Consider the following 25,432-nt stretch of genomic DNA (forward strand, 5'->3'; position numbering starts at 1 on the left):
TTGAGTTCATTATATCCTATCAGGTTCACATCTTGGTTACAGCATTTTAAAAATTTCAGCCTGACTGGGTTTTAGGTCTTTTCCATCTGTAGTCAGGGTATCCTCATGTCTTCTAGACTTTCTCAAGTACACCTAGTATTCTTATGATAGTTTTTAAAAGTTCTGTTTCCTTATGATATGTATTAAATTCTGTTTGAGGCTTATTATTTGTGTTTTAATAATATCCTTGGCAATGTCCTTTTATGGTTTTTTCTTTTGGAATGAATTCCTCCATCTCTCTGTATGGCCATGTCTCCGCTTTCTTAAGTGTTTTAGGAAAATCCTGTTATGTTTTCTGCTTCTAGATATACACATAATTGGGATTCCAGAGGAGGAAGAGAAAGGGAAAGGTGCTGAAGGTGTACTTGAAGGAATCATAGCTGAGAACTTCTCTGATCTGGGGAAGGAAAAAGGCATTGAAATCCAAGAGGCACAGAGAACTCCCTTCAGACATAACTTGAATCGATCTTCTGCATGACATATCGTAGTGAAACTGGCAAAATACAAGGATAAGGAGAGAATTCTGAAAGCAGCTAGGGATAAACATGCTCTAACATATAAAGGGAGACTGATACGGCTCATGACGGATCTGTCTACTGAAATTTGGCAGGCCAGAGGGAATGGCAGGAAATCTTCAATGTGGAGAACAAAAAAAAAATGCAGCCAAGAATCTTTCTCCAGCAAGTCAGTCATTTAGAATAGAGTGAGAGAAAAAGGTATTCCCAAACAAACAAAAACTGAAGGAATTCATCACCACTAAACCAGCCCTACAAGAGATCCTAGGGGGGAGGGATTCTGTGAGACAAAGTACCAGAGACATCACTACAAGCATGAAACCTACAGATATCACAATGACTCTAAACCCATATCTTTCTATAATAACACTGAATGTAAATGGAAAAAATGCTCCAACCACAAGACATAGGGTATCAGAATGGATAAAAAAAATACCCCTCTATTTGCTGTCTACAAGAGACTCATTTTATATCTGAGCATAACTTCAGATTGAAAGTGAGGGGATGGAGAACTATCGATCATGCCACTGGAATTCAAAAGAAAGCTGGAGTAGCCATACTTATATCAGACAAACTAGACTTTAAATTAAAGGCTGTAACAAGAGATGAAGAAGGGCATCATATAATAATTACAGTGTCTATCATCAGGAAGAGCTAACAATTATAAATGTCTATGTGCCGAATAAGGGAGCACCCAAATATATAACAATCACAAACATTAGCAACCTTATTGATAAGAACGTGGTAATTGCAGGGGACTTTAATACTCCACTTACAACAGTGGATAGATCATCTAGACACAGGGTAAATAAAGAAACAAGGGCCCTGAATGATACAATGGATCAGATGGACTTGACAGATATATTCAGAACTCTGCATCCCAAAGCAACAGGATATACTTTCTTCTCGAGTGCACATGGGACATTCTCCAAGATAGATCACATCCTGGGTCACAAAACAGCCTTTCATAAGTATACAAGAATTGAAATCATACCATGCATACTTTCAGACCACAATGCTATGAAGCTTGAAATCAACCACAGGAAAAAGTCTGGAAACCCTCCTAAAGGATGGCGGTTAAAGAACACCCTACTAAAGGATGAATGGGTCAACCAGGCAATTAGAGAAGAAATTAAAAAGTACATGGCAACAAATGAAAATGAAAATACAACAATCTAAACGCTTTGGAATGCAGCAAAGGCAGTCCTGAGAGGAAAAGACATTGCAAACCAGGCCTATCTCCAGAAACAAGAAAAATCCCAAATACAAAATCTAACAGCACATCTAAAGTAAATAGAAGAAGAACAGCCAAGACACCGTAAACCCAGCAGAAGCAGAGAAAGAATAAAGATCAGAGAATAAATAAACAATATAGAATCTAAAAAGCTGTAGAACAGATCAATGACACCAACAGTTGGTTTTTTGAAAAAATAAAGAAAATTGATAAACTTCTAGCCAGCCTTCTCAAAAAAAAGGGAGATGATGCAAATAGATAAAATCATGAATGAAAATGGAATTATTATAACCAATCCCTCAGAAACACAAGCAATTATCAGGGAATACTATGAAAAATTATATGCCAACAAATTGGACAACCTGGAAGAAATGGACAGATTCCTAAACACCCACACACTTCCAAAACTCAAACAGAAAGAAATAGAAAGCTTGAACAGACCCATAACCAGTGAAGAAACTGAATCAGTTATAAAAAAATCTCCCAACTAACAAGAGTCCAGGACCAGATGGCTTCCCTGGGAAATTCTACCAGACATTTAAAGCGGAGATAATACCTATCCTTCTCAAGCTATACCAAAAAATAGAAAGGGAAGTAAAACTTCCAGACTCATTCGATGAAGCCAGCATTACTTTGATTCCTAACCCAGACAGAGACCTAGTAAAAAAAGAGAACTACAGACCAATATAACTGATGAATATGGATGCAAATATTCTCAATAAGATACTAGCAAATCGAATTCAACAGCATATAAACAGAATTATTCACCATGATCAAGTGGGATTCATTCCTGGGCTGCAGGGCTGGTTCAACATTCGCAAATCAATCAATGTGATACATCACATTAATAAAAGAAAAGAACCATATGATCCTGTCAATCGATGCAGAAAAGGCATTTGACAAAATTCAACATCCTTTCTTAATAAAAACCCTAGAGAAAGTATGGCTAAGAGGAACATACTTAAACATCATAAAAGCTATTTATGAAAAGCCCACAGCTGATATCATCCTCAATGGGGAAAAACAGAGCTTTCTCCCTGAGATCAGGAGCACGACAGGGATGTCCACTCTCACTGCTGTTGTTTAACATAGTGTTGGAAATTCTAGCATCAGCAATCAGACAACAAAAGGAAATCAAAGGCATCAAAATTGGCAAAGATGAATTTAAGCTTTCACTTTTTGCAGATGACATACATGGAAAACCCGATGGACTCCACCAAAATCTGTTAGAACTGATACATGAATTCAGTGAAGTTGCAGGATACAAATTCAATGTACAGAAATCAGTTGCATTCTTATACACTAATAATGAAGCAACAGAAAGACAAATAAAGAAACTTATCCCGTTCACAATTGCAGCAAGAAGCATAAAATACCTTGGAATAAATCTAACCAAAGATGTACAAGATCTGTATGCTGAAAACTATTGAAAGATTATGAAGGAAATTGAAGAAGATATCATTCAATGCACTCCCAATCAAAATTGCACCAGCATTCTTCTTGAAGCTAGAACAAGCAATCCTAAAATTTTTATGGGACCACAAAAGGCCCCAAATAGCCAAAGTAATTTTGAAGAAGAAGACCAAAGCAGGAGGCATCACAATCCCAGACTTTAGCCTCTACTACAAAGCTGTAATCATCATGGTGCATGGTATTGGCACAAAAACAGACACATAGACCAAGGTAATATAATAGAAACCCTAGAACTAGACCCACAAAAGTATGACCAACTAATCTTTGATGAAGCAGGAAAGAATATCCAATGGAAAAAACACAGTCTCTTTAACAAATGGTGCTGGGAGAACGGGACGGCAACATGCAGAAGGATTAAATTAGACCACTTTCTTACATCATTCACAAAAGCAAACTCAAAATGGATAAAGGACCTGAACGTGAGATAGAAAACCATCAAAACCCTAGAGGAGAAGGCAGGAAAAAACCTCTCTGTCCTCAGCCGCAGCAATTTCTTGACACATCCCCAAAGGCAAGGGATTTAAAGGCAAAAATGAACTATTGAGATCTCATGAAGATAAAACGCATCTGCACAGCAAAGGAAACAATCAACAAAACTAAAAGGCAACCAATGGAATGGGAAAAGATATTTGCAAGAGACATATCAGACAAAGGGCTAGTATCCAAAATCTATAAAGAGTTCACCAAACTCCATACCTGAAAAACAAACAATTGAGTGATGAAATGGGCAGAAAAAATGAATAGACATTTCTCTAAAGACATCCAGATGGCCATCAGGCACATGAAAAGATGCTCAACATCGCTCCTCATCAGGGAAATACGAATCAAATCCACACTCAGATATCACCTCACCCCAGTCAAAGTGGCTAAAATGAACAAAACAGGAGACTATAGATGCTGGCAAGGATGTGGAGAAATGGGAACCCTCTTTCACTGTTGGTGGGAATGCAAACTGGTGCAGCCACTCTGGAAAACAGTGCGGAGGTTCCTCAAAAAAGTAAAAATAGACCTACCCTATGCCCCAGCAGTAGCACTGCTAGGAATTTACCCAAGGGATACAGGAGTACTGATGCATAGGGGCACTTGTACCCCAATGTTCATAGCAGCACTGTCAACAATAGCTAAATTATGGAAAGAGCCTAAATGTCCATCAACTGACAAATGGATAAAGAAATTGTGGTTTATATACACAATGGAATACTATATGGCAATGAGAACGAATGAAATATGGCCTTTTGTAGCAACGTGGATGGAACTGGAGAGTGTTATGCTAAGTGAAATAAGTCATACAGAGAAGGACAGATTCCATATGTTTTCACTCCTATGCGGATCCTGAGAAAATTAACAAAATATCATGGGAGAGGGGAAGGAAAAAATGGTTAGAGAGGGAGGGAACCAAAACATAAGAGACTCCTAAAAACTGAGAACAAACTGAGGGTTTATGGGCGGGGGAGGGAGGGTTGGGTGGGTGATGGGTATTGAGGAGGGCACCTGTTGGGATGAGCACTGGGTGTTGTATGGAAACCAATTTGACAATAGATTTCATATTAAAACACATTTAGTTAATCCTTTCCCTTTTGTTTTTGCTAAGTATGGCCTCAGTTTATCATTTTTAGTTATGCTTCCAAAAACCAGCTTATAGTTTCATTCATCTGTTCTACTGTTTTTGTTTGTTTCTTTGTCATTTATTTCTGCTCTAGTCTTCTTTATTTACCTTCTCCTTCTGGCTTCAGGGTTCATTTTCTGTTCATTTCCTAGCTCGTTTAGGTGTAACATGGTTGTGTGTTTGAGATTTTTCTTCTTTCTTGAGTTTGGCCTGTATTGCTATATATTTCCCTCTTCCAACCACTTTTGCTGCATCCAGATGGTTTGGCACTGGCATATTTCCGTTTTCATTTGCTTCCATGTATTTTTTACTGTTTCCTTAATTTCCTGAAAATCTCATACATTCTTTACTACAATGTCTTTAACTTCATGTATTAGTGGTGTTGCTGAAGGTTTTCTTGTTGTTGACTTCAAGTTTCATAGTGTCCTGGTATGAAAATATCCTTGGTATTATGTCAATATTTTTGTACTTGTGCAGGGCTGATTTGTTACCTAGTATGTGATCTGTTCTGGGGAATGTTCTATGTGCACTCAAAAGGAATGTGTATTCTTCTGTTTAGAATGGAATATTCTGAATATATCTTTTCAGTCCATTTGGTCCAGTGTGTCTTTCTAAGACATCGTTTCCTTATTGATTTTCAGCTTAGAAGATGTGTCCATTGTTGTAAGTGGAGCGTTAAAGTTCTCTATTATTATTATTGTACTATTATCAATTAGTTTCTTTGTTTCTTATTAACTGATTTATATATATCATTGGTTACAATTTTAGCATATAAATATTTAAAGCTTTATATCTTCTCATTGGATAGACCAGTTTATGATGATATACTGCCTTCCTCATCTCTTGTAACAGATTTTGGTTAAAATCTAGTTAATGTCATAAGTGTATGGTACTACAAACTTTCTTTGGACGCCCATTAACATGATAAATTGATGTCTCTCCCCTCACTTTCAATCTACAGGTGTTTGGGTTGAAAATGAGTCTATTGTACGGAGTGTACAGAAGGTCTTGTATTTTTTTTTATTCATTCTGTTTTCCTATGTCTTTTGCTTGGAGCATGTTGCCCTTTTACATTCACAGTGATTATTGATAGACATAAACTTAGTGCCATTGTGTTAGCTCTAAAGTCACTGTTTCTGGAGATTTTCTCTGCTTATTTCTAGTCTTTGTTTCTTTTAGTCTTCCTGTCCCACTTATAGAGTCCTAAAAAATATTTCTCAAAGGGCTGGTTTAGAGGCCATGAACTCCTTTGGTTTTTGTTTGGGAAATTCTGTCTCTCCTTGTATCTGAATGACAGCCTTGATGGGTAAGTATTCTTGGCTGCATATTTTTGAATTGGGCATGTTGAAGATATCATGCCACTCCTTTTTTGTCTGTGGGTTTCTGTGGAGACATCTGCCATAATCTTTTATGTCTTCCCTTTTAGTTAGAGACTTCTTTTGACTTGCTGCTTTTGGTATTTTTCTTTATATGTATATTTTGCTAATTTTACTGTGATATGTCTCCGTGTTGGCTGCTTTTTTTATTTTATTTTAATGGGAGTTCTCTGTGACTCATATGTGGACGACTGTTTCCTTCCCCAGTTTGTGGACATTTTCCACTATAATGTACTCAGATAAAACTTCTCCCTTTTTTTTTCTCCCTCTCGTCTTCTCTGGGACTCCTTTGAAAATAATTCTATTACACCTTATGGAGTTGCTGAGTTCCCTAAGTATACGTTTGTGATGCAATATTTAATTTTCCTCTTCTTTCCTGCTTCATTTTCCCCCATAATTTTATCTTCTATGTCACTTACTCATTCGTCTACTTCTTTCCACCTGAGATCATTATATACAATCAATTTCACATCTCGGTTATAGCATTTGTAAAGTTTCAGCCTAACAAGTTTTTAGGTCTTTTCTATATGCAGACAGAGTACACTCGTGTCTTGTATGCTTTCTTCAAGCACAGATAGTATCCTTATGATGATTTTTAAAAAATTCTGTTTACTTATGATAGTTTTTAAAAATTCTGTTTACTTATGATAGTTATAAAAAATTATGTTTGAGGCATATTGGGAATATCTCTTTTAATTCTATCCCTGACAATGAACTTTACCTTTTTTTCTTTTGGAATGAATTCCTCCATCACTCTGTATGTCTATGTCTTTGCTTTCTTAAGTTTTTTGGAAAATCCTGTTATATTTTATGCTTCTAGATTAGTGTCTTTATTGAGAAATGTTTACATACTGTTGAGGACCTGATATTACGGAAGCATTTCTTGCATGTGCCATGGGCACTGTGCTGTCATGTATTGGCTGCTCTGTCCCTCAGGTCAGACCTCTCCAGAGTTTCTCCTTGCCTCCAGTGGGGAGTTTTTCAACTTTGTCCAAAGTGTTGTGAGTTTTAACTAGGTGAGTTTGTTCTGCCTGTTAAAAGAGGCTAATTCCTATCTCCCCTACAGGTGAAGCTTTGCCTCACTATATGGTCAGTAGACTTGGTGCCTGTGGGGTTATATGGTGGTCTTTGGAGGGAGGGGCGTGGTGCTGGTCTGGGTTCCGGGCACTCTTTTCCTAGTAAGGAAGCATGTGAGAAGGCAAGGGGGTGGATCTTGGTGTCAGTGGCTCAGCTTCTACTTGGGGGTGCTGTGCTGCTCACTGAACTCTGTCCATGCTGATTGGTTGGAGGAATTATTGGCCTCAGCTCCCCCTCTAGTCCCTGCGTTGGAGTTCCCAGCCGCCCCTGTTCGGGAAGCCATCAGACAGAGAGAACAATCTGTACTCGTGGGTCCCAGGCTTCCGTCAGAACCCTGCCTACACCCTGTCCATTTCCAAGCTCTTGGCCCACCTGGTGGCACAGAGATATTATGTTTTATCTCAGCAGCTCTAGCTGGGTTTGAAAACTCCAAATTGTATGAACTGAATATGACAGGGACCCCACTGATCCTCTGTGAGAGGGTTTCGCTGTCCTGTGGCTGGAGCTGGTTATCCCACAAGGGCAGTTGCATGAACACTAGGGGCTTGGAGTTCATGGTGGGGAACAACAAGAAGGCAGCATCCAGTTAGCTGCTCTCAGCAGAGGCTCCAATGCTAATGACCAGGGCAGAGCAATGGTGCCTGTCAGCTCTCATGTCCCATGAAAGGCAATGCCCTCTCTCCCAATACACTCACAGAAGGGGACTGTCTATCCCTTTGCGAGCCAGGGGGTCCTCTGACCACAGTGCCTCCATGGGCCTCTGTTCTCCTTCTTCACAGGAGCGCTGCCATGCTCACCAGGCTCCATCATAGTGATGGCATGGACTTCTAAATCTTCAGGCTTTGAACTCGACATTTACAGCAGGTTGACTTGTCATGAGTAGCTGTATGTGTCATCTTGACTGCATCATGTGTGCCCAGATACACAACTGTTTCTGTGTATGTCTGTGATGAGTTTCCAGAAGAGATTGGCATTTCCATCCATGGTTTCTTTCTGCCTGGGCATCACCATTCCATTATAGTTCTGAGTAGAATCCGATGCAGAGGGAGGAAGAATTCCCTCATTTTTACTTCCCATGTGCTTGTTGAACTGGAACATTGGTCTCCTCCTGCCCTTGTTCTTACAGTTACATCATCAGCTCTGCATTTTCTGAGACTAGACACTAGTTCAGAATCAGATGAGAGTTACAACACAGGTCTTACTGGTTCCCCAACTTTTGACAGTAGATCATGGGACTTCTCAACATATTTTGTCATGGAAACCAATGTGCTTTGGGTTCTGTTGCTCAAGGGAATCCTGACTAATACACGGAGATGATATATCTCTTGTTTAGAGTAATTGAATAAAGCTGTAGCTCATTTAAAGTCCTGAGTAGCAAAGTGCCATGAAGAAGTGTCACGTTGTTTGATTGGAACAAGAGCTGAGTGAAGATAATGGGGAGCTGTGGTATCCTGTGGTTCTGGCTGCACAGGGAGTGCATCTGGGACCCTGTAAAGGTTCAGCTGTTGTGCTTCAGGAAATCTGCAATTCACTCATATTGAGGGACAGGAGTAAGCAATGCAAACAACCGTGTCTTTGTGCATGTTAGGGTAGTTTTCCTATTACAGCAAAGTTTCTAAGTCAAGGAATGAATAGGAAAGCACAGAATACTGTGTCCAGGGAGGCTACCTGGAGAAACTGCTGTGTGGAGAGGAAGCCCCAGACCCTGACAGGAAACCTGCCTGTAACCTTATCTGCACCTGTGCCTGGGAACACAAAGCAAAATTGTGCATAGTGTGCCTCCCTTGGTGGTGCTGATCCCCCCTGCAGGGAGGTTTGTGTCTGTGCTCCCAGTGGGGTCCCCTCACTGTGTCTCTTGAACAATAATATGTGGCCGTGTCTTTGGCCCTCAGGATGTTCAATCTCCAGATAGAGCGTGTTTTTGGCGTTGTCTCTGGAGATGGTGAATCAGCCCTTCACGGAGTCTGTGTAGCTTGTGCTACTTCCATCATATCTAATATATGCGACTCACTGCAGCCCCTTCCCTGGAGCCTGGCGGACCCAGTTCATGCTATATCTACTGAAGGTGAATCCAGAGGCAACACAGGTGAGTCTCAGGGACCCCCCAGGCTTCACCAGGTCTCCCCCAGACTCCACCAGCTACACGTCACATTGGACACCTGCAGACACAAGACATCTTGGTCAGGAAACTGTCACACATCCACTGTTTCTCCCTCATATCCACTCACATACTCAGTGTCTCTCGTTAACCATGAATTACCTTTTAAAAAAGCATCAAGGAAAACCTAGCCAAGCACAAACTCCATGGTGAGGTGTCTGCGGTCTGTCCTGATCACAGAATGGGAACACCTGGGACTCCTGGGGCTGGGGCTACTCTCCCAGCTGCAGGGTTGGAGCTGGACTGGTTTAATCAGCACAGGGCGGGCCCTATTTGCATATCCTCTGACTATATATCAAGCTCCAGACATATTTGTTTCAAATTTAAAACCAGTGTTTGAGAGGCACTTCTAGATTACTTCTTGCAGAAGGGGCTGTGACAATGTAAATAATTCTAATCTGTGAACACAGTTATCTTTTCATCTGTGTTTGCCATTTTACATGTCTTTTCCCAGCACGTCATGTTTGTATACTATTTTACTTTTTAGTGAAATTTAATCGTAAATACTTTATTTTGTGCCACATAATTTTAATGTGTGTTTATTTTTGTGTGACAGATAGAGAGAAGGAAGGAGAGATCAGAGAGAGAGAAGGGGACAGAGAACCCAAGCAGACTCTGCACAATCATTGCAGACCCTGCCTCAGAATTAAACTCAGGAACCATGAGATCATGACCTGAGCCAAAATCAACAGTAGGCTCTTAACGGACTGAGCCACAAAGATGCTCTATTTTGTGCCATTTTCAATTGTGTGATTTTGTTATTTTTTTCATACACTATGTTTTTGGTGTATAGAAATACAACATATTTTTGTACGTTGATATGTATCCTGAACTTTTCCTGAGTTAATTAGTTCTAATACTTTTTTTTTGTGGAGTTTCTAAGGTTTCACTATATGTAAGTTCATGTGATTCTCAAACAATTTTCTTCTTACTGATTTACATGTCTTTATTTCATTTTCTTACCTAATTTTAGGGTACATATTCAACTTGAAGGAGCATAAAGCTTTTCCCTTCTTTGTTTCTGTGTTCTTTGTCTGGTCTAAGGATTCACTTGACATAAGACAGATCTACAGAACAGAATAGACTTCATTTTTCATGTGCACAAGCTTCCTAATAACATGAAATGCAGAGAATGAAGAAAATAGGTGGCACTTGTGCCTTTTAGAATACAAAACAATGGATTTGCTAAGAGTTAACAAGACAGAGATTTGGGTGTGGGCAAGTCAATTAGTGAGGAATTAACAAGGCTTGTTTGCACAGCCTTCTTGGTGCTAAGTTCCCATTTCTGGTGCCAAGGATGGTTCTCCCATTCTGGTAGAGGGGAAGAAGTTTCCCAGGAGAGATTGATTTCCTGCTCTCAGGGGGACAAAGAAGGGTCACAGTTTCCTTAGACTAGCTGTTACTCAAGTGACTTTCCTCCAAATAAGCAATGTGACAAGATGACATACCTTGGGTGCCATATTTTACTGGTCTTCATGTTACCATATGGAATACCTATGTTGGGAATGAGCATCCTTGCCCAGCTCCTAATATGACAGGAAAAGCTTCAGTTTTTCACTGTTAAATATGCTGTCAGGTGTGGGCTTTTCATCTATGGCTACAATTTTATGGAGGTAATTTCTTTTTTTGCCTCAGTTGCTGAGAGTTTTTAATAATGACAATTTGTTGAATTTTGTCTAGTTTTATATGTATCAATATATGATGATATAGATGATCAATATTGTGACTGCATTGTCACATATGACCCATTAAATGTGCTGTTGCATTCACTCTGCTAGGATTTTTGCATGTATGTCCATCTGAGATATTGGCCTTTAGTTTCTCTTCTTGTGTTGTCTTTCAATTTTGCAGCATAGTAATGTTGGTCTTGTAGATGAATTGGGGCATATTCCTTTTTTTTTCATTTTTTGGTAAGAGTCTGAGAGGTATTGTCATTAAATCTCTTTTATATTTTGATACAATTCATAGATAAAGCCCTCTGTTACTAAGCTGAATTTTTTCTTTTGGGGCGGGGTATGATTAGATTATAGATTCAATCTTACTTGTGTTCATTCTGTTAATTTTCTAATATTTAATGTACAGTCTTGTGGATTGTATGACTCTAGAAATTGCCTAGTTGCCCAGATGTGTGTGCCGTTCTGAATGAAGGTGGGATTTCAGTACATTCCCAACAAAGGAAATGGAAGCACAGGATTTATGACTTACAGAGCCCAGAACAAGAGGACACAAGGACCCAGGGAAGGGGAGGCCTCCATCCCAAATTCCCAATGACCAGGACATAGAAAACAGGGTAGCAAGTACAGGATTTCTTGGGAGCGGATGTGGCTGAATTTGCTAACTTTCACAGGCTCATCTGTGTGTTTTTCTAGAAGGTGCTTAGAAAACCAAAGTGGGAATCCTAGGCAGATTCTTATCTAAGGTTAAACTCACTGAAAAGTAGGCAAGTGAAAGAGAGCAGGGATTCACATTCACCAAGGTCCCTCTGGATTCAAAGTCATCCACAGGCACTTGTGCCTACCTTTCTAATTGATTTCATGGGGTGCTCCTTTCAGCCTCGTGGTCTCAGTCTCCCACATTTGGAAATTTGCTCGCCAGGGAGGCACAGCTTGTGCTTGGTGGAACATAATGCCAGTCCCTTTCCCTCATAGCCCACAGACACCCCAGTGGGGGACAGGTAGTGTGGGGGGTGGTAGCCCTCCATTATCCTGAACACACGTTGGGACTGGGGGAAAACAGATTACCTGGAGAATGAGAAATATTCAGTGTGCAAGAACACAGTTTTGGAGAAAACTCATGAATTTGCCCATAAAAGACCTTGTGTCAACTTCTCTTATTTCTGGGACCAGACACTTCCACTCAAGACACAGCTGCTGACTCATGTCCTCTTCCCAGAAACTAAGGCTCAGTTTGGGCTCTTACAGGCTTAAAAACTACATAAAGACCACAAGCATGCAGTTTTCAAGTTTTATTTCAGAGTGCTGGTCAGTGACCCATGAGAGACCTGGTGTCAGAGCCATGATGGGCCTGAGAACCCCTGTGTCTCCACAGACCCTTGGAAACGTGGATGCCAGCTGTGGGCCTCATTACTGTATTTTTACAGATGCACCAGGTGCATTGTCTACAGTTCTTCAGGGGTCTGGAGGATAAATTCTGGATTGTCTTCTCCTAAAATCACTTCCTTAACTTTCTTTGTGTTTACAGTTCTGACATTTCTGGCAACACCAAAGAGGAGTGCAGCTATTATGGAATAAATCAGACCAAAAACCACTCTTAGATATACCTTGGATTCATGACTTTGCCTGACTGACTAAATTCTTCTTGGAGGGGTGCACTGTCTGTGCTCCCACCAGGGCCTCGTCCAGTGCACTATGGAGGATCCTAGCCTATGTGCTATGGCAGCTCTTGTTATGGTTGCACATCCCTCTGTGACTGCATTTCTCTGGGATAGTCATAATTCATCCGAGCCCCACTACCATTGCAGTAGGTATCCTAACAACTTTCCAGGATCACAGGAAGTACCAGTTGTCACATGACCAATCTCGGTTGTTCCTGTGCTACAATGTGAATCCAGCCCCAAACACCAGAACCCTGGATCTCAGACAGTTGGAATCCAACATGCTCTTGCAGCTAAGGGAGATGTGTGACATTCCTACATTTCAGCCTTCCACAAAGCACGTCTGTGTGGTAACAGGGTTCAGCGTTGAATTCCCCAGGGTCTTCTGCGGTGTCCATGTCGGCTGCCTTTGTGATTTATGGTATAGCAAACATCTTCACCTTTCCCAGAAATTCTTGGCAGTGCATAGTGCGGTCAGTGCAGTTTCCATGATAGCAGCAGCCCTCTTCAGTGCACGCGGTTCCATCTTGCACATGGAAGTCATCAGGGCACGCCAAGGACACCCCACAGCAGGACTCTGGAAGATCACGTATATCTTGGATTGGCCTGCAGAGTGTCCAAGCAGCGGAGTTGGTGCAGTCTGTATAGCATCTGCCTGTATTACATTTCCCCCAAGTGGTTCAGATACAATCACGCCTACAGCAGAGATTGCTTTAGCACTGCTTGAATGAGCCGCAGTCACACTGCTTGCCTGCATCCACTATGTAGCTTCCATAATGATAGTGGGTCAGGCTTTTATTTAAATGCACCATTTCAGTGTTGAACCTGAACTTGCCTGTTCCACAATTCATTATGTGCTGCATATGAATGAAGGATCAGGTACTAAAAGCTTCCATTATACCAGTTAATTGGGTCCTAATTCAGCTGGATCTTTTTTGGCAAGCACATTCATCAGTGTCAAAGCACAAGCCACTATTTCTTGCAATCTGATGTGTTGCTATGACAGACAAGAGTAAACAATGTCTGCCTAAATAACCCAGAATGATGGCATAAAACCCATTGTTGGATGGCATATAGAATTTACAACTGGAGTGCAATGAACCTCATGGGGCCCATCTCAAATCACAATTATGGGTGAATATGGTTTAAGAATTTGAAAATATTTTGACTCCTATTATTGAAGAAAAAAAACTCCGATGCAACACATAATTGCCTGTGTGAGCTTGATCTCTCTCACTATCAATGATCATGAAACCAATAACTTCCATCAATACCATGAAATATTGACTCAATTAAGCTAACTAGCCTTATTAGGAATTGGGCACCTTTTTCCACGTGGTTAACACACTATACATTGTTTTGAAACTGAGAGCAAGTCCTTTGAAAATTATGTTATGGGATGAACAGAACTTATTAGAGATCCTTCGTGCTGCACTGGCATTTCCTTGAAGAACAGGGGGTCCCTTATCTTCCTTGTATCCCAGGTTATAAGTAGGTCCCGTTGCATTGGTGTCTGCTGCTATCTGAGAAACAATGAGTTCAAACCATTGGAAAACACTGAGGGGTCTGATTTCATAGGCAAGTTAACCCAACTTCATCATATCTTCAAGGCTGCCATAGCATGTGTCAATTGTGACCATGGAAAGAGGAATCTCCTCCAGGTAGCCGAGGTAGTAACAGTCTCGAGGCCTGAAGGGGTAGTCAATCTGCAAGGTTCCCTGAGCATCCTGAGTCATCATCAGCAGAGTCTGGACCAAAAGAGTTTCTTGTGCCTCATGTGGATAACATGGCTCTTGCCCCCAAAATGCAGGATATAGGACAGCCAGCCAGGCATCTGATCGCCCTTGCCATGGTGCAACTCCTTCTTGGGAATTACCACCTCAGAAGAGATGTAGCACCATGAGGGACGACCTTGAGAACCTTGGACAGGAGCCAGCACTGCCCACAGTGCAAACAGCAAGAGGGTGCCCTCATGGTGACCTGGTCCTCTGCCAGCCTCATGCTCCTGCTCAGGGACATCTGCCAGTGAGAATGGATAAATGGAGGATCCTCAGCAAAGCCAGGTCTAGACCATCAGACAGAACAGAGGGCTGTGCCAGGTGGCCAGCACCCTGCACCTGGGGGCCGCCTGTGAGGTTAGGCAACAGTCCCAGGGTGTGGCATTGGGTGACCCTGCACATTAGTTCAGCTGAGTGGATGTGGGACAGGCAGGTGGGCCATGGTCAAGAGTGGTCACATGGACATGGGTAGGGATTTGGATCCAGATGCATGGTTCTAGTCAACACCTTCAATCTTTCCTCCAGCTACTTGCATATGGGCTATGCAGTTATAACACCCTGAACTTCTCTGCCAATTCCATGTCCTGTGGTACGGTTGGGTCACTTTGTTTGGATGACTACTTTTCCTCATTACAGAGACCACTGCTTTTGCTTCCTTGTGATGTGGAGGTAAACATTGTCAATTTTACCTTCATGGGTGATGCAAAAAATCGCTTTGTAGTTTGATGTGTCTTATTCTCCTTGGCTTTTCGTTTGCAAGCCATTTGATCCTTTTGGTTTTTGCTTTGAAGCTACCTCTGAGTTTACTGAAGAAAACATTTCTCAGTATTCTGAGTGATGATTGGTGAACTACAAGGTTGTATTTTAGTATTTTCTTATGCCAGCTGGGGAGAACAGAAAGTACTGCTGACCATGTGTGAGCCCCAGGGGTTTCTCCTCTAATCCCTTATGGTGGTTATTTCCTGGCCTCTGGCAGTCTCCTCCCATGTATGTTTGGTTCCCTCTTCAGCTGGAGATGCAGGAGAGTTGATGTTACTTTGGCAGCTTGCACCATGGAGTCTGCCCATGATCAAAAGATGGTATTGACCATGGCACTGCCTCGTTTAAGTACCCTCTACTGCTTTAAAACGCCCTGGGTCAGGGAGAAACCTCAGAGTTGGCCTTTGGACAAGAGTTTGCCTTCTCCCCAGTGGCTTGCCTTCTGAATATAGCTCAAATTCCTTTCCCACCAAAACTAAAACTTTGAACATTGACCTTTCCAGCAACAGGCAGTTGAATTTGGGTTTTGATAACAATGAAATGGAGAGTGAAATGGCAGTTTCCAGGGCCTGGCAGGGAGGGTCAATGTGGACTAGATCTCAACGGCTATGATTTTGTGTTATGCAAGATGATTAAGTTCTAAAGGGGTCTCCATATCATTACTCCTGTAATTAACAATACTGTAATGTATGGTTAAAATTTTGTGAAGAGTGTGGGTCTCATGTTCAGTGAGATCTTACCACAATAGGAAAGTGGAAGACATGAGTTTTGCTTCTCACACGACAGTGTGCTGAACTGCATCCACACACTCTCTACTGATAATGTGAAAATAATTTTAAAAAACTTACATGTTTTGAAAACTAACCCCGTGGATATGTCATTTACGAATACCTTCTTCCATTCCATAGGTTGCCTTTGAGTTTTGTTGATTGTTTCCTTCACTGTGCAGAAGCTTGCTATTTTGAGGTAGTCTCTCTCTATATATAATTTTCTTGTATTATATTAATGTAAACTCAAGTCTGTTAACATACAGTGTAGTACTGCTTTTAGGGGTAGAATTTAGGGAACCATCGCATACATATAACACCCAGTTCTCATTTCAACCAGTGCCCTCCTTAATGGCCACATGCCATTTAGCCCACCCCCCCACTTCCCCTCAGTTTGTTCTCTGTATTTAAGAGTGTATTCTGGTTTCCTTCCTCTATGTTTTGGTTTATTTTATTTTTCCTTTCTGTATGTTGTGTTTCTTATATTCCACTAATGTGTGAAATCACAGGATATTTGACTTTTTGTGACTGACTTGTTCCACTTAGCATAATACACTGTAGTTCCATCCACATTATTGTAATTACCAAGATTTCATTTTTTTGCTGGCTGAGTAATATTCCATTGTATATATTTACCACCTCTTCTTTATGCATTTATCTGTTGATGAATATTTGGGCTGTTCCACGATTTGTTTTTTGTTGATAGGGCTTCCATAAAGATTGAGATGCATGTGCCCCTTCGAATCAGCATTTTGGTATCCTTTGGATACCTTTGGTATCCTTGGATAAATGCAATTGCTTGAGAAGAGGATAGTTCCATTTTTAATTTTTTGAGGAATCTCCACACTGTTCTCCAGACTGGCTTCCCCAGTTTGATTAACCATTAACAATGTGAGGGGTTTCACTTTCTCTTCACCTTGCTGACATTTTTTGTTTTCTGAATTGTTAATTTTAGTCATTGTGACAGGTGTGAGTTGGTATCTCATTGTGGTTTTCATTTATATTTTACTGATGAGAGTGTTGTCGAGCAACTTTATAAGTGTCTTTTTGCCATCTGGATGTCTTCTTTGAAAAATACGTATTTATGTCTTCTGCTCATTTCTTCACTGGATTATTTGGTTTTTGAGTGTTGTGTTTGATAAGTTCTTTATAGATTTTGGATACTAACCCTTTATCTGATATGTCATTTGCAAATATCTCCCCCCATTTTGTCAGTGGCCTTTTAATTTTGTTGATTTGTTCTTTGCTGTGCAGAAGCTTTTTTTTTTAATTTTTTTCAACGTTATTTATTTTTGGGACAGAGAGAGACAGAGCATGAACGGGGGAGGGGCAGAGAGAGAGGGAGACACAGAATCAGAAACAGGCTCCAGGCTCTAAGCCATCAGCCCAGAGCCCGACGCGGGGCTCGAACTTACGGACCACGAGATCGTGACCTGGCTGAAGTCGGACGCTTAACCGACTGCGCCACCCAGGCGCCCCTGTGCAGAAGCTTTTTATCTTGATGAGATCCCAATAGTTTAGTTTTGCTATTGTTTCCCTTGCCTCTTGGGACATGTCTAGTAATAAGTTGTTCTGGCCAAGGTCAAAGAGGTTGGTGCCTGTGTTCTCCTCTAGGTTTTGATGGTTTCCGGTGTCACATTTAAGTATTTCTTTCATTTTGAATTTATTTTTATGTAAACTGTAAGAAAGTGGTACAGTTTCACTACAAGTTCACGTTGCTGTCCAGTTTTCCCAACACTAGTTGTTGAAGGGACTTTTTTCCATCTGAGATCCTTTCCTGTCTTGTCGAAGATTAGTTGATCATATAGTTATGTGCCATTTCTGGGTTTCCTAATCTGTTCCATTAATCTATGTGTCTATTTTTTGCCAGTATCATATTGTCTTGATGACTACAGCATTTTAATATAGCTTGATATCCAGAATTGTGATGCCTACAGGTTTTTTCTTTTTTCAAGATTTCTTTGGTTATTTGGGATCTTATGTGTTTCCATGATACTTTTAGAGTTGTTTGTTCTAGCTCTGTGAAAAATGCTGGTATTATTTGACAGGAAATTTAACTATTTGCAATGAATGTCTAGATTGCTTTGGGTAGTATCGTCATTTTAACAATGATTTTTCTTTTAATCTATGTACATGAAATATTTTTCCATTTCTTTGTGTCTTCTTCAATTTCTTCCATAAATGTCCCAGATTTTTCAGAGTACAGATATTTTACCTCTTTAGTTAGTTTTATTTCTAGTATATTATGGTTTTGGTGTAACTATAAATGGGATTGATCCTTGATTTCCCTTTCTCCTGCTTCATTACTGGTGATACAAATGTAAAAAATTTCTATATGTTGATTTTTGTATGCTGCAAATTTACCGGTTTATTGTACCTGTTCTAGCGGGTTTTTTTTTTTTTTGGTGGAGTCTTTAAGGTTTTGTATATACAGTATAAAATTCAACTCCAGAACTGAATAATCCTATTAAAAATGGGCAGAAGACATGAATAAGCATTTTTCCAAATGTGACATACAGATGGTATGGTCAACATCACTCCTCATCAGGGAAACATAAATCCAAAGTACAATGAAATATCAACTCACACTGGTCAGAAAGGCTAAACTCAACAGCACAAGAAAAAACAGGTGTTGGTGAGGATGCAGAGAAAGAAGATCCTTTTTGCAGTGCTGGTGGGAATGCACACTGGCACAGCCACTATGGAAAACAGCATGGAGGTTCCTTAGAAAGCTAAAAATATAACTACATTATGATCGAGCAAATTCACTACTAGGTATTTACCCAGAGGATACAAAAATACTAAGTTAAGGGTTTTTTTACCTTTATGTTTATAGCAGCTATATCACAAAAGCCCAGCTATGGAAACAGCTCAGCCCAAGTATGCATTGATTGATGAATGGGTATAGAATATGTGGTATATCTATACACACACACACACACACACACACACACACACACACACACACACACTGGAATATTTCTCATCCCCAAAAGGAATGGCATTTGCCATTTGTAAGCACATGTATTGGGTTAGAGAGTATTATGTTTACTGAAATAAGTCAGAGAAAGGCAAATACATGATTTCATCCAAATGTAGAATAAGAAGCAACAAATAGGCAAAGGGACAAATAAGAGAGAAGAGGTAATCCAAGAAATAGGCGATTTTTTGCATGTTGATATATTTATTTTGAGAGAGAATGGGAGGTAGGGCTGAATCAGATGGAAAGAGAATCCCAAGGAAACTCTGTGCTTCTAGTGCAGAAACGAAAGTGGGGCTCGATCTCAGGAACCATGAGATCAAAACAAGAGCCCAGATCAAGAGTCGTGGGCCTAACCCATGGAACCATGTAAGCACCACGAAACAGATACTTAACTATAGGGAAAAAACTGATGGTTATCAGGGGGACGGTGAGTGGAGGAATGCGGAAGTAGTTGATGGGAATTAAGGGGGGCACTCATAATGAGCACTGGGTGCTGTATTGCAATGTTAAATCACTATATTTTACCCCTGAAAGTAATATTACATTGCATGTTAACTAACTGGAATTTGAATAAAAACTCGAATAATGTATTTATAGTGCCTGAAAATGGCCATGTTGGCATACAGCCCACGAAGAAGCATTTATTCCAAAAATATACTAACAGAAAGAACACCTAGAATATTTGAACTAAGGTATATTATTTTCCTTTCCCACCCCAGATCAGCAAGTAGAAACTCCAGTGCAAGTAGCTGGGACTATAGGCATGTGCCACTGAGCCTGGCTGCAACCTCTCCTCAAGACTGTTGTAAGCAATACACAGGTTTCCCGGTAACCAGCTCCTGTTCAGAGGACTCTTTCCCAGAGGGATGGGATGTCAGTGACCCTAAGCTGTTTGCTGTTGAGGCCAAGCCACAGCAGGTGCCACTGAGATGTGCGACTCACTCATTGTGTGCAGCCCAACTCCTAGGATGGAGTTATGCCCTGGGTACAGTCCACTAGGGATGCTGGGAACCTGATCACCCCAGATCTGACTTGTATGGCAGGAGTCTCATGCCACCAGGACAAGCAAGCCACAAAGCAGTGAATCTGCCAGCCACCCCTAAACTGAACCCTCAGTTTCCAAACTGAGGAAGGAGGGAATCCTTCTCAGGATTTGTCCCCACCTGAAGCTGTACACCTTTGCCAAGTTTTGCCCAGGGAAAGGGGGAGATGGAGAAATCCACTAAATCTAGGAGCAAATCTGTTCCGATAGAACTGACTTCATTTCTAGCTGAGTGTGAGGAAGGTCTGCGCCTCATGTTGTGGGAGAGGCAGGTGCAGGAGACAGATGGTTCAGTGGAGGATTCCTAACCTACTCCTGCTCACCTGCAGTAGAGAGCCAGAGACAGGGTCAGTGGAGGGATCAGCTCCTGTCAGAACACATATCAGACTATGGCCTCAACAACTCTCAATTCAGAGGAGTCCGAGATTGTAGGGTTCAGTCTTTGGAGTCTCCATACATCAGAGGGTGGTTGAACATAGGAGAGCACTCAAATGAAGCAGAGTATCTCATCATGTGGTTTGGGAAAGAAAGAGATAAGGAATGCCCAACCAAACCACTTTCACCATGGTCTGGCTGCGTGAATGTCCCAGGCCACACCACCTCTGTAATTATGGGACTACCCCCATTCCCTCCACATCATGTCTCTGAGGTTCACCTGGTTTCAGGTGTGCATCAGTAGTGTCACATTTCTGTGGAAAAGCATCCCATTGATGGAAGTTTCGTACTTGGTTTATTCTTTTATATTTTGAAAGACTTTTGCCTTATTCTTAGCTTCTAACACTAAGAAAGATGCTATAAATATTTACATACCATTTATTTTCTGAGCATGGGATTTTGTTTTTCGGGGGCAAACACTAAGGAGTGGTATTTCCAGGTTACATGTTAAGTCAGCCATGTATAATGTCATAAGCAACAGCCAATGATTTTCCAGAGCTGGCGTTTATTTTTCATTCCTCCCTGCAGTGTTTGAGGCCCCACGTGTGCTGGATGCTCACCTGGATGTTGTTGCCAGTGTTCCCTTCATACCTGGGCCATTGGGATGTTTGTATAGGGAATCTATTGAGTTCTTGATTTGAATTTCCCTGACAGTCGATGGTGTGAAGAGTCTTCTCCAGTCCGTACCTAACGTGTCTATAACCTCAAGGATAGGATGTCTACTACACAAGGCTGTGCTTGTTTTATCGAGGTTTGTTTCTTTTCTTCCTATTGACTGTTGAGGGTTCTTAGCATATTCAAGATTCAGGTCCCTTGGTGGTTATGCAATTTGTGAATATTGTCTCTTACTCTGTAACTTATCTCACTATTGATTTTCACGTGGGCAGATAAATGTATTTGATTTTTACAAAGTCTATTTATACCATTTCTTTTTATGGGTGTTCTTTCTTAGCTATAATTTTGGTTTTCTTAATGATTTCTTGCTTGTGACTAATATTTTTTTAGAATGTTTATTCTTGATAGAGAGAGAGAGAGACAGAATGTGAGCAGGGAAAAGCAGAGAGAGCAAGACAGAATCCCAAGCAGGCTCCAGGTTCTGAGCTGTCAGCATAGAGCCTGACACTGGGGCTGAATCCCACAAACCGTGACATCAAGACCTGAGCTGAAGTCAGAGACAACCGACTGAACCACCCAGGCACCCCACTGATTTCTTGATTGCAATGTAACTAAAATTCTATTTTTTTCTGGTTTCTCTCAATGTTGACTTCTTCCCTAATTGGTCTCTGGTGACTTAGTGTTTTTGTTTGTTTTTAAATTTATAGACTCTAGCAACTCATTTTCCTGGCATGGTTTTTTTTTTCATAATATATGGAAATTCTGTTCTCATGCTGAAATTGAAGTTTAAATATCACAAGAGTTGCTATGCTGTGTCTCTTTGGCCAGACTGCTCATCATATTTTCTAGATGTGCTCCTGGGGTCAAAAAAGACGTTTACCTTTCCAGGTGGTGGGTTTTCTCTATGTCTCAGGAGCCGTTGAGCTCTGTGCACACAACCGAGTTCTTGACACAAAATTTTTCCTTTGCAATTCTATGTGAAACCCTGAAAATCCATTTTTTTGCATTGTCACTTTCAGACCCTTTATGAATAGAACACATTGAAACTCTTGTATCATTTCCTAAAATTATTTTACTCTTGCATGTTTGGGAGTATAATTTTTCTTCTTCCTTCCAAGGGGAGCTCATATCTGCATTTGTGGAATTCTTCCAGGCTTCTCATCTGTTTATGCTTTTTCAACGTGCTGTGTAGTTTTTACCAAATGCATATTTAGGTTTATTTGTACTCTGCCACATTGGGTGATAGAAGCTGCGAGACAGGCTGCACCATATAGGCTTTTTTTTTTTGTTCCCTTGTATGTGATCTGTCATATTGAATATTTATAGAACATATAGCCCCTCACTTTCATGCACCACTAACAGGGGACATGGTCCTTTTCAAAAGAGACAGGAAAGGAAGACAAGGGAGCTGAAACAGCAAGTCAGGGGAGGAAACCCAAAGCTTCTCAGGAAGTATCAAGTCTCCACACTTTCCAGTTCTGTAGATGTGGGTCCCTGCTGAGGCCCAACCTGGGTTCTTGTGCAGGTGTCTGGACAAGCCGCCCATAACATGTGGGCACAGTGGAGTTGGGAAGGGCAGCTGTGGTTTGAATTCCAGCCCACGTGGCACTGCTGTAAAAATTCATGAGTATGTTAATTAATGTCCATTAGCAGGGATAAAATGAGTAAATGCAAGATGTCAGACTCACTACCTTAGATTCCATGTTTATTACACTTTGTGACAATGTTTCTCCCTTTTTCCACTTTTTAAATTTTTTACGTTTGTGTTTAAATTTTTGTTAGTTAACATATTGTGTAATATTAATTTCAATAGAAGAATATTGGTTCATCACTTACATTAACACCCAGTACTGATCACAACATGTGGCCTACTTAATCCCCATCACCCATTATCCCATCCCCCACAACCTTCCCTCCAGAAACCCTCAGTTTGTTCTCTAACCTTAGAGTTTTTTTATGATTTCTTGCTCTTTTTCCCCTTCCCCTATGATCATCTGTTGTGTTTTTTAAGTTCTCCATATGAGGAAATCATATGGTGTTTGTCTTTCTTTGACTGACTTACTTTGCCTAGCATGATACCCTCTAACTGCATCAACTGGAACATTGGTCCCCACGGCCCTTTTTGTGAGAGTTACATCATCAGCTCTTCACATTCTGAGACTAGACACTAGTCAGAATCAGACAAGAATTACATCACTGGTTTTCCTGTATCTTCAGCTTGTGACACTAGGTCATGGGACTTCTCAACCTATTTAGTCATGGAAATCAATGTGCTTTGGGTTCTGTTCCTTGGTAGAATTTTGACTAGTACACGGAAATGGTTTGTCTCATTTAGAGGAATTGAATAAAGCTGTAGCTCATTTAAAGTCCTGAGTAGCAAAGTGCTATGAAAGATGTGTCACGTTGTTTGACTGGGAGAAGGGATGGGTGAGGATAATGAGGAGATGTGGGATCCTGTGGTCCTGGAGTGCATCTGGCACTCCTGTAAAGGTTCAGCTTTTGTGCCTCAGGAATTCTGTAATTCACTCATGTTGAGGGACAGAAGTAAGCAAGTGCAAACAACTGTGCCTTTGTGCATGTTAGTCTAGTTTCCCTATGACAACCCAGTTGCTAATTCAGAGAGTTAATAGGTAAACACAGAATCATATATCGAGGGAGGCTCCTGGGGGAAACTGCTGTGTGGAGAGGAAGCCCCAGACCCTGACAGGAAACCTGCCTTTAACCTCCATCTGCACCTGCTCCTGGGAACATAAAGCAGATTTGTTCATAGTGTACGCCCCCTGGTGGTGCTGATCCCCTCTTGCAGGGATGTTTGTGTGTGGGCTCCCAGTGAGGTCCCCTCACCTTGTCTCTTGTACAGTAATATGTGGCCGTGTCCTCGGTCTTAAGGTTGTTTATCTGCAGATAGAGAGTGTTCTTGGCGTTGTCTCTGGAGATGGTGAATCGGCCCTTCACGGAGTCTGCGTAGCTTGTGCTACTTCCATCAGTATTAATATATGCGACCCACTGCAGCCCCTTCCCTGGAGCCTGGCGAACCCAGTGCATGTAGTAGCTACTGAAGGTGAATCCAGAGGCAACGGAGGTGAGTCTCAGGGACCCCCCAGGCTTCACCAGGTCTCCTCCAGACTCCACCAGCTGCACGTCACACTGGACACCTGCAGACACAAGACATCTTGGTCAGGAAACTGTCACACATCCACTGTTTCACTCATATCCATTCACAGACTCAGTGTCCCTCGTTCACCATGAATTACCTTTAAAAGAGCAACCAGGAAAACCCAGCCCAGCACAAACTCCATGGTGAGGTGTGTGTGTTCTGTGTGATCACAGAATGGGAACACCTGGGACTCCTGGGGCTGGGACTCCTCTCCCAGCTGCAGGGTCGGGGCTGGGCTGGTTTTATCAGCACAGAGAGGGCCTTATTTGCATGTCGTCTGACGTATATATCAAGCTCCAGACTTATATTTGATTCTTTAAAAGTGAACGACAGTGTTAGGACGCACTTCTACATTTGAGTGTGTGGATGGCGGTGTGACAATATGAAGAATTTTTTTTTCAGTTTTGGATTTTTACCTTTATTAACGGAGCTTTAGGCATAATCTTTAATAAATTTTTACCTCAACATCATGATCACCGATTATTTTCTTTAAAAAATATTTTAATTTTTTAATTATTTATTTAGTATGTATTTTTAGTTTTTAAAATTTACATCCAAATTAGTTAGCATATAGTACAATAATGATTTCAGGAGTGGATTCCTTAGTGCCCCTTACCAGTTTAGCCCATCCCTTCCCACAACCCCTCCAGTAGCCCTCTGTTTGTTCTTCATATTTATGAGTCTCTTATACTCTGTCCCCTCCATGTTTTCATATTATTTTTGTTTCCCTTCCCTTATGTTCATCTGTTTTGTCTCTTAAAATCCTCATATGAGTAAAGTCATATGAGTTTGTCTTTCTCTGACTGACTCATTTCAGTTAGCATCATACCCTCCAGTTCCATCCATGTAGTTGCAAATGGCAAGATTTCACTCTTTTTGATTGCCAACTAATACTCCATTGTGTGTGTGTGTGTATGTATATATATATATATATATATATATATATATATATATATATATATATACCGTGTCTTATTTATCCATTCATCCATCGACGGACATTTGGCTCTTTCCATACTTTGCCTATTGTTGATAGTGCTGCTATAAACATGGGGGTGCATGTGTCCCTTTGAAACAAAACACC

At 41.0% G+C, this 25,432-nt stretch overlaps 1 long non-coding RNA gene across 2 annotated transcripts in view; it reads left to right on the forward strand.

Moving 5' to 3' along the window:
* The window catches only part of LOC125168525 (uncharacterized), a 36,569-nt gene extending 11,527 nt beyond the window's left edge, over window positions 1-25,042 (forward strand). For both annotated transcript variants that reach the window (XR_007153182.1, XR_007153183.1), the window contains 3 exons: window positions 9,235-9,465; window positions 21,001-21,005; window positions 25,030-25,042. This is a non-coding gene — a long non-coding RNA (uncharacterized LOC125168525). The remainder of the gene's footprint in view (window positions 1-9,234; window positions 9,466-21,000; window positions 21,006-25,029) is intronic.
* The last annotated feature ends 390 nt before the right edge of the window (window positions 25,043-25,432 follow it).

This window comes from Prionailurus viverrinus, chromosome B3, assembly GCF_022837055.1.
Source record: "Prionailurus viverrinus isolate Anna chromosome B3, UM_Priviv_1.0, whole genome shotgun sequence".
NCBI lineage: Eukaryota > Metazoa > Chordata > Mammalia > Carnivora > Felidae > Prionailurus > Prionailurus viverrinus.